Source organism: Glandiceps talaboti, chromosome 16, assembly GCF_964340395.1.
Source record: "Glandiceps talaboti chromosome 16, keGlaTala1.1, whole genome shotgun sequence".
In the NCBI taxonomy this organism is placed as follows: Eukaryota; Metazoa; Hemichordata; class Enteropneusta; family Spengelidae; genus Glandiceps; species Glandiceps talaboti.
This window is the reverse complement of record NC_135564.1, coordinates 19798107-19808586: the sequence shown is the minus strand read 5'-3', so window position 1 is coordinate 19808586 and position 10480 is coordinate 19798107.

Here is a 10480-nt window from a genome sequence, read left to right as displayed (position 1 = left end):
TGAGTAGACTGTACCGGCTCCCCTTAGGGGTTGGCCGATGTTTGAGGGTGCCCCGTCACGGCGTACCTTACAGACTACATAGTCAGTCTATCAGTGAATCAATCAATCAATCAATCAATCAATCAATCAATCAATCAATCAATCAATCAATCAATCAATCAATCAATCAATCAATCAATCAATCAATCAATCAATCAATCAATCAATCAGATACTTAATCTAAAGACTAAATTCTCACTGACAATATAACAAAAAGTGACTAAAATATTTCTTTCTTCATTTTACAGATGCTCCGACACACGTGCCTACAGGTAAGCTTGTAAGACCAACCGTCGTTTCATCGACACTCCACACATCTCACAACAACTGTAGTTTCATTGGTGCTGTCTGGCAGGAGTTATAACCATATAGCCACCAATCACCATTGGTGCTGTCTGGTAGAAGTTGTAACCATATAGCCACCAATCACCATTGGTGCTGTCTGGTAGAAGTTGTAACCATATAGCCACCAATCACCATTGGTGCTGTCTGGTAGAAGTTGTAACCATATAGCCACCAATCACCATTGGTGCTGTCTGGTAGAAGTTATAACCATATAGCCACCAATCACCATTGTCCAATAGAAGGGTGTCTAATATATTCTCATGATCACACTTTAATTTCAGTCCATATGCTACTTGGAAGTTGTCATAGCAACTGGTCAGATTTTCATGAGTGTGTATCATCATATCGAAAATATATGTGGTGCATTCATTGGTTGCATCCGAGCAGCTGCAATGGTCAGCTATGAACCCATATGACCTGATATCCCAGATATACCCAAATATGGCTGTACAAGCACTCTAAAAATACATGTAATAGTACTTGAAACAAAAAGTTTTCAGACACATAAACAATATTTCCACGCATTAATTTTTTCGGAAACACTTATGAAGTTTACATTTTGTTTTCTTTATGTTCAGAAAAGGCTAACCATCCACAGGCACCCATTGAAGCTTCTGCGGATAATTTACACAAACTTGACGAAGGTAACTATTTTTTAAAGAAACATCGTTCAGAATTCTGCAATATACAAACGTTCTCTAGACATTAACATTCAGAATTATATTAAATGTAATATTTTGTCACCGAAATAGTGAAGTTTCATTTCGGCGACTGCACTGTATACATGCCGTACTTGTTTTAAAACAAACGCAGGACTCCTACGTTGCAGTGTTTTATGCTGATCTACGTAGCAAGCATTTCAAAATCATGACCACGTTCATAGTTTCATGAGAACTCAACCACTTTTCTGTTCATCGCCTTTGAAGCAAAGTGTGTTGAAGCTGTCATGCTATAGTAGTTGACATTAAATCGCAGCATTCGTACTGTCCAGGTTTCAAAAGTTCATTGTGGACGTTTCCGTGAGTTGATCCATTTCTGGTACAGTGTTGAACCCTTTACATTGCAGGGCAGCATGGACAGGCCAGATTGACATCGTCTCAATTTGCATTACAAATGTGTTTTTGTTTGAAGAGGAAACCCAGTTGAAACAGCCTGACAGTGTCGAACTTGTCCTTTCGAACGAATTATTAAACAAACTATAACTTTCATTTACATTTTTTATGTTTCAGCTATCATTGCAGTGATTGTCATCGCTGTACTCCTTACTATAATCTCATTTGGAGGTCTTGCAGCGTACTGCCTAAGAAGAAAACCACATACCGTCAGAAGAAGAAGACGACGAAGAACAGAGGAGGCATGTCAGATCCTCGATCCAGACTTGGATCTTTAAAAACCCCCAGAAATTTGACATCAATATCGAACATTCTTATTTTTCTTACAGTGCTGCAGCTATATATAGTTATACATATGAATATATGCTCTGTAGTTGTCTTTCTCTCTATGCCATTTAGCTTTTTAGTACAGAACTGCCAAGATTTTAGTTTTCCTGGTTGGATAAACAATATGATTCTTATTCTCCGATGTTACATCTGACCCTAAAATGCTAACACGCTTATAATCTTGAATATTGTAATAGTCCTATAAGGATATATAACACAATATTTATGTGCCAATATGAGTATTATTGTCAAACAAATGATGAAATATCGAAATGACAATCTATGGATTGGATAATATACAGGCTACTATGCTTGGAGTAATTATACCCCAAGCTACATGTGGAGCGTCCCATAGACAGTCTGTTTGTTGTTTTAAGACAAAGTTTGTGTGTAGTACCATAGTATGATCTACACCACGTGTTACTTGTCTGTGTCTACACAAAGCCTAGAGTCAAGTCGTGTGGAGGATTTACTAGTCTCCTGTCACGTAATTAGTGGGGGGGGGGGGGTAGTCATGACCAAATCCCCACACCCTGACTCTACAGTAGACTTTACATCTACTTAAAACACAAGTCATGAATTTTTAAATTTACTTAAGTTATGTAAGGATTTTGACATTTTAAGTAGATTACTACTAGTAACCGTGAAAATTACAAGACAAGTAGTTTTCTTAAAGTTATCGTTCTGATTTGATGTCACCATGCAGTCAAACATTATTATTTCTTTCATGTTTCGATTTTCCATCTACATATGTATTTGTCTTAGCTCCGTTAGAGGAGGAGGGGGAGGGGCAACCGAAGATACTGTTCGTATTTATGAAATTAATTTCTTCACGTATACTCTTTTTGTGTCCGAGCGAATGAAACAGTGAATCTGTGCTGGTATATGGTATATCTTATTTTGTTCTTCTTCTTTGTTTGTTTGTTTGTTTGTTTGTTTGTTTGTTTGTTTGTTTGTTTGTTTGTTTGTTCGTACTGTTGGTTATATTCATCCCGTATGTAAACGAACTCCCTATAAACCAACGCTCTGATCTATCGTCTTGTCAGATTAAAAGGAACATTTTGCGTCTTCATAATCCATGGTATTAAAGTAGGTTGACATCGATAAACAACAAGTGGTTTTTGAGTGAAGATGGTTAGGTTTTAAGTACACTTACATTTAGATTTTTATCAAAAGTCTAGTCTTAGAGGTTATTGTGAAACAGTTTAGTTGATATTTCAAATTCTCATGATTCAATTCTTAGATATGTTACAATCGTTATTTGAATTTTGAACTTAGTTCGGGGACAATTATAGTAGTCTGGAATCCATGGCAATGTGGGTTTGAATTCGTTATTTACCCATTGGGAAATCAAAATTCTAAACGCCCATGCCATTCGCCTAGATTCTAGGCTAGGACAATGGTCACGTGTAAAACATTTCAAATACGTACGGGGGTGGGGTTCAAGTGTGTGAAACGTTCACGGGGATGTTCAGTAAATATGTTATTGATTTTTTTTTCGCTCATGCAATACTTTTTGTAACAAAGAAATAAAATGTACACTTTCTGACATCAAATTGTGTGTATATCATTATTATTAACATGTACGTGTTTAAATGGATGGATATTGTTAGGAGTAATTTCATATCTTTAATAAAAAACAATAGTTGTAACTATTCGCGAACACTTGGTAATTGTTTGTCTGTTGAAAACAAATACACCAAACCCTTACTGAAATGATTGCTTTATACTTCTAAGGAGCTAATGTACTTTTTCACCATTCATTGATGTCTGTATGTAAACAATAGTGAATCCGATTTCTACATGACTCCTTCATTGTCAACAAACTAAATTATGGGATGTTTAGAGGGTTCTGAGAAAGTACAACATACTGGGACAGACGAAACTGATTTTCATTTAGTGTTTGATTTTACTATTTTCGTTGGTGTTTTTTCCGCAAAAATAAAATGCTCGTGAAATACTTTATACTCGACTGTTAATTGCATAACTTTTTAAATCAATGAATTAAATTAACTCTTGTCAAAACAGTAAATTTTTTATTTAACTGAAATTGAATTTTCTTGAAATATAGTATTATAGTAAGTCGAGAATACGAACACAAATTATGCCAGGGCTACTCCGACTTACCATAAGTTGACTTTCCAATTTTCGTATTCACATTCAAACGCTTTTGGGAATGATATATCTTAGGCTCCAAATTCAATTTTTTGACACTTTGCTAAAACCACAGACATTTCTTCCCTGTCCGTGCTACAACCAGAGGGCATACAGTGGCGTGTCTTGATTTTCATAATGTAATAACGCGATTCAAATTTTCTGTTTGAAATAAAAGTTGGCCAATGATTAAATATGTGAGACATGTGCTCTATACGTTTGATGCTTCACGTCAAATTGACGACTTTCTGTGAATTATTAACATGACAGCCATCAACGTTTTACAATATGATTTATAGGAACTCAATAAAGTACGTAAACACATGCATGGAAGTGATATGATACTACCATGGTAGAAATAAGTGATGTCATTGTATTACACTGGTGTCAGTTGATAATTTACAAGAATTCCTAAAGCTCCATAATCTGCAAACACTTAACACATATTTGGATACTGACGTCATCAAACAAGGTAAATAATGACCTTTAACCTTATTATACATGCATATATGAGACAAGACCAGCCTGGCACCCAGCTTATACGTTATTATTATAAGGATTGTTTACATGCCATATATCTGATATACTACAGATACACACTTGTGAAGCGTGAAGTTGGTCGTTTGAGGTAAGTTACTCGAGAAATAATTCCTTACTTTACATATAACATAAGAAACTAATTTGATATGACAGAAAAAAGCATAATTCGTTCGTTTTTTCTGTAACTGTATCGTGCGCCATCTTTGAATTTCCGATCTCTCAAAGTATTGGTCCAGAAAGAATCTTACGTTGAAAAGTTTGAGTTCGTCTCTTGTGAGGACAATCACATAGTTATAAAAGTTGATTCGATTAATGTGAAATATAAATGTTGGAGTCAAATGGTAATGACAATATTCTTACTTCATTAGCATGAAATCTACGAGGTCATAGCAATCAATGATTAACCTCGGGTATGGGAATAACATAGACTCAGCTCTAGGGAAGGCGCCAAATGGCAGCATGGGCAGGAATGAGAGTGAATACACACACACACACACACACACATACAATACACACATGCAATACACACACAGTGCAATACACACACACACACACACACACACACACACACACACACAAATATATATTATATATTATTTATTTTCACCAGACACAAAGGGAAAATGATACACAACTGAGAAGAAAAGAAAAGAAAAACTGTACCTGGTGAGGGCCATAGAAATAGTTCAAGCAGAACTAGTCTAGTCTATGGCCCTGATACTATAAAAATAATAAAATATGTTTATGCGTAACTGTACAAAGAAGAAAACAAAACAAAAACTCACATAGTGTATATATAAGTAAACTAATTACATGAAATGAAATTAATGAAAATCACAGTCATAGTCAAAAACATATACAAGTTCTGTAGAAGTTACTGAAAGAAATTAAATTTTAGCAAGAAGGTGTTCTTTTAAAGTGTTTTTGAAGGTGCGTCTGTGGGTAATATTTTTTATATAGGTTGGGTGAGAATTCCAATGAGAAGTGGCTGCATATTTAAAATTATGTTTGCTTCGTGTTAAGTTTATTTTTAGTATGTAAAAGTTGTTATTTGTAGCGAACCGGGTAGGGTACACATGAGGAACAACATCGAAATAGTGGTGTATGTCATGGGCATACTGATTGTTGTGCATATCAAAGATAAGAAGGCAGGTTTGAAATTTACATAATTTATGGACATCTAAAATACCAAGGTCTTTAAATAAGGGGCTAGTGTGGGCACGGATGTCAGAGAAGGTCATCAGACGCGTGGTTTTCTTTTGTAGGAGAAGAATTGGTTCCAAGAAGGTTGTGAATGTTTGCATATATAAATTCATCCATCCATACTTGTACTCCGGTGTGGGCGTTAAATGTCGACTGACAGTTACAAATGAGGGTATTGACCAATCAGGGAAAAGCATGAAGACCGGTGTATATGTAACGATATACGTGTGTGACACTGAATGTTGACACCGGCGTGTATCAATGTTGTTGGCTTTAGGCGTCAGTCTTCTTATCGGAAATCAAAACACAGACGCTGGTACCGGGTGTATGGAGTTCTTCCTGGGAAGAATATGTCACCACAAATGAAGTTCCCAGGGTACAAGATAAATGCCATCCGGGCAATACACGCCTCCTACGTCGGCGTGTATTTACCCGGACGGCATTTATTACTTTTATACATACATACATACATACATACATACATACATACATACATACATACATACATATATACATGTACATACATATATGCATAATTGCAAAAATTGTAAAGATTTTGTAACGTATAAAGTAATTTAATAATTGTTTGTTCCAATATTGCTTCCAGTTCTGGAGGGCTCGCTACCATATCTTACCGTGTATCAAGAAGTCCTTTCACGTTATAATGATGCATCAATATTGGATCTTCATCCTAACTGTTATCGGTACCGTACTGTCAGATCCGTCAGAAGAACCAGAAGTCTTCTACGGTGGTATGTACTTAAAACCAGAGAAAAAGTACATGGGACATGTGGGGGTGGGGGTGGGGTGTCATTGTCATTAATATAGCTATCAATGACAGTGACATAATAGTTCCCCTCTTTAGATTTAGTCAGAATTCTGTTTGTTCTATATAAAAAATGGAACTACTTAAAAACAGACCTATAATAAGAACTATGGTATCATCTGTGGTCATGTGATAGAAAAGTATGTTCACGATTTCGAGGTAATTGTAGCAACTATTCCCATTTTACCATGTGCATGCGTTAGAAACCAAAATACGGAATTTATATCATGGTCCGTGTACGTCACGACACTGTCTGTCTACGTCATTGGTTCTGAAGAAGTAAAACATATTAGCCAAAACGCTACACAGTATGTTACTCGCCGATATGTTTCAGTCGGAAATACTGGTGACATAAGGGGTTTTAAAAATTGTCTAATCGCCTGTGTCTCGTAGCGACAAAGGCCCCTTTGGTCACTCGTATTTTCCGAAGAAAAATATTTGGGAATAATATACTAAGACAATTCTTTTTTTTTTTAAATTGAGTCTAGCATGTCTAATTATTTTCAACTGTACAGCTAACTTTACTCTATCTGTGATTCTTACAGAGATAAAATGTCCGTCAGAAGCCTGGTATTCTTCTGGTACCTCCTGTTATTTCTTGCTTGGTGCTGGTCAACATATGACATTTTTCGAAGCCACACGGGAATGCCAATCTTTGGATAAACGCGCCCATCTTGCAAATTTTAACGACGAAAAGGAATTTTATCACATCCATCACATCATGACTCGTCAGAGACAACGTAAGAATACTTTAGCTAGAGTAACACATACTTTTTTTTCTGTAAATTTATCACTGATTTGTGTTGCACGTCACCACATTGGACTATGCGTCATCAAGTTTACCGATGAAGGAAAGGTTATGAATATTTCATCTGCTAAACATCACAACTTAGAATTGTTCCTTGTTTACAACGAATATAGAATGAAATTATGATGAAAGATTCTAAAGATTTCGGCCAACTTGTCATTTCATCACTGAAAAATTCTCTTCACAGTAATTGTAAGTCCCGAGCCATCAGGAACATGGATTGGACTGTCGAAGAACTCAGACGGTGTATGGGAATGGGGCGATAGTTATCCACTAACCTATGACCTCTGGATGTCAGGGGAACCTTCATCAGATGGTGACTGTGCTTACACACCTGAATACAAAGTAGGGTACGCTGATAGCATGTGTGACGAAAAGAGAGGTGCATTGTGTGAAGTTGCCCCAGGTAAGCCAACTTATATGAGAGAGAGAGAGAGAGAGAGAGAGAGAGAGAGAGAGAGAGAGAGAGAGAGAGAGAGAGAGAGAGAGAGAGAGAGAGAGAGAGAGAGAGAGAGAGAGAGAGAGAGAGAGAGAGAGAGAGAGAGAGAGAGAGAGAGAGAGAGAGAGAGAGAGAGACAGACAGACAGACAGACAGACAGACAGACAGACAGACAGATAAAAAGAAAGTGAGAGTGAGGTAAACGGAGGAAGAGACAGCGACAGGCAGAGACAGATAAAAAGAAAGTGAGAGTGAGGTAAACGGAGGAAGAGACAGACAGCGAGACTGACAGACAATCAGTCAGTCAGTCCGTTAGTCAGTCAGTCAGTCAGTCAGTCAGTCAGTCAGTCAGTCCGTTAGTCAGTCAGTCAGTCAGTCAGTCAGTCAGTCAGTCAGTCAGTCAGTCAGTCAGTCAGTCCGTTAGTCAGTCAGTCAGTCAGTCAGTCAGTCAGTCAGTCAGTCAGACAGTCAGTCAGTCAGTCAGTCAGTCAGTCAGTCAGTCAGTCCGTTAGTCAGTCAGTCCTACATTATCAATATATCACCTATCATATAAACTGTCATCGTCTCGTTTAATGGAGTGTATTCCATATCGTATGACACTTTCATAACTCACACCGATCACTCACTAACGGTGTCATGTGCTATCTGTCAAGTAGTACATTCAGTATGCTATTACAGTAGACTATTGTTCTAATATACATGTATTACATTCTGTATTTTGTCTTGTTCAGGAGCCTATGACTTTATGGATCTACAAAGGAGATATATGAGAAGTAAGATAATCCAAATACTTATATTTTCTTTCACTAGTAGTACGTGTTACTATATATTGTATATCAAATTAGTAAAGACGTTGTAGCTAGGATACGAGAGTCCTATATATAGGCTTACAACGTCTGGCAGTGAATAAGAAAGGTTAAGGATATCATTTGCCACAAAGGCGTTAATTTAAATATGAAGTGGTGATCACCCCTTTAGTTGTCAAATGTCAACTCAATGTTTGACATGCACATGATTACTAGTAGTAGCAGTCCTCTGCCAGAGCTGATGTCAAAGTTTGTGCAGGGGTATAAATGAGAAGATAATAAGTGAGAACAAAATAAATCTACCTAATATCGAGGCTCTACATACATGCGTGAATATTTGCATTATTTGATTGAAAGTCATGTAGCCTATGAAGTAATACACTGTGATCACATTATTGTTTGTCTTTCTTCTCATCTAGATGCATTCATTGTTGCCGTTGTCTTTGGTGTGGTCGTCGTTGGGGGCGGTGTTCTCTTCTTGACTGCCTGTCTAGCTAAGTACGCCGTCAAAGGAAGGAAAAGAGCCAAGGGGTACAAACTACAGAAAAACGAGGAAGCAAATATCTAAAATCGATGAATCGACGAAAGAGTTTTTTAGTGGTGAACTAGAGTGTAAAGATATACCGTGTCCATCCGCTCTCACCGGCCTCTTTTTTTGAGTAGGCTGATGAGTGAGGGCGCTATCTTACGACGGCGTATCTAATGACTTCGTATTGAATTTGTCCTATGCAAATTGTTTAATCAGATTATTTTGTTGGGGTTCAAGGATCAAATCAAAACTTTCAAAATTGATCTTAACTAAAAAATAAACATAAGCAAAGTTGACTGAACATTTCAATGAATAGACATTTTCATTGTTTACTTTCATATATCTTTTGTTAGACTTTCAGGTCATCGTTCAATTTAAAATCTACATTTATAGTGTGCATTTTTGCTCTTGTAGATTGGTTAGTTCAAGTGAAACAAACTGACTTTATGAGTTGTTTTTTTACTCGGAGGAATATGCTAGCATGAAGCCTCTATTTGGCTCTTATTGTATAATGACAATGGCCGTTCATGTCTTCAATGACCACCAAATCATTTTTCAATTATCATCATCATCATTATTATTAGACTATATTTAAACTCGATAGCCTGTTGAGCCAAAGGGTCTTCTCACACAGTGTCGAGATAAATACTAACAATATGGCTTCCTTGAATTTGTTGTATACGGTTATCTAATTGTTTATTTACCAAAACTGCATTTGCTGCAACTGATTTCGATGAAACTTTTTTGAAAATGTTTTGTTAGATACAATAAGTTACTCGTAATATCGTACACTCTGAACAGTATACAAACAACTGTGGGTGAACGTATTTTTGTAGCTATATAAATCAGATCAAATTGACCAAAAATCAGCGCCCTCAACGGCGATTACGATTTAAACCTGTTACTGCAATACTTATGGATAATATCAACCACTGATTAATATTAACATTGTCTAATTATTGGTATCTTAACACTTTTTATTGAATTGATTGTTGTTGTCTGATGGAAAAGTGATACTACAGTTACAAACTTGTGCAGTGTTAATATGGTGACAGGTTCAAAGCCAAACTTTCGCTAAGATTTAAACTTACCACTACACTACCTACATATAATATTGATGACTAACAAATACAATATCTTGTTATTATGACTGTCTGCCTTGAACTTACCAAGTTTTAGTGAATATATCTATGGTTGATGAAAACCATATATCACAGTTGCAACGAGTACAGGTTTTAAGTTCTAACAATAGTAATGTGTGAGTGTATGCTTCAGTTCAATACTACAAATATCTTTCAATATGCAGCAAAAAAAAAACCCACATCCAACCCCAAAGCAAAACAAAACACACA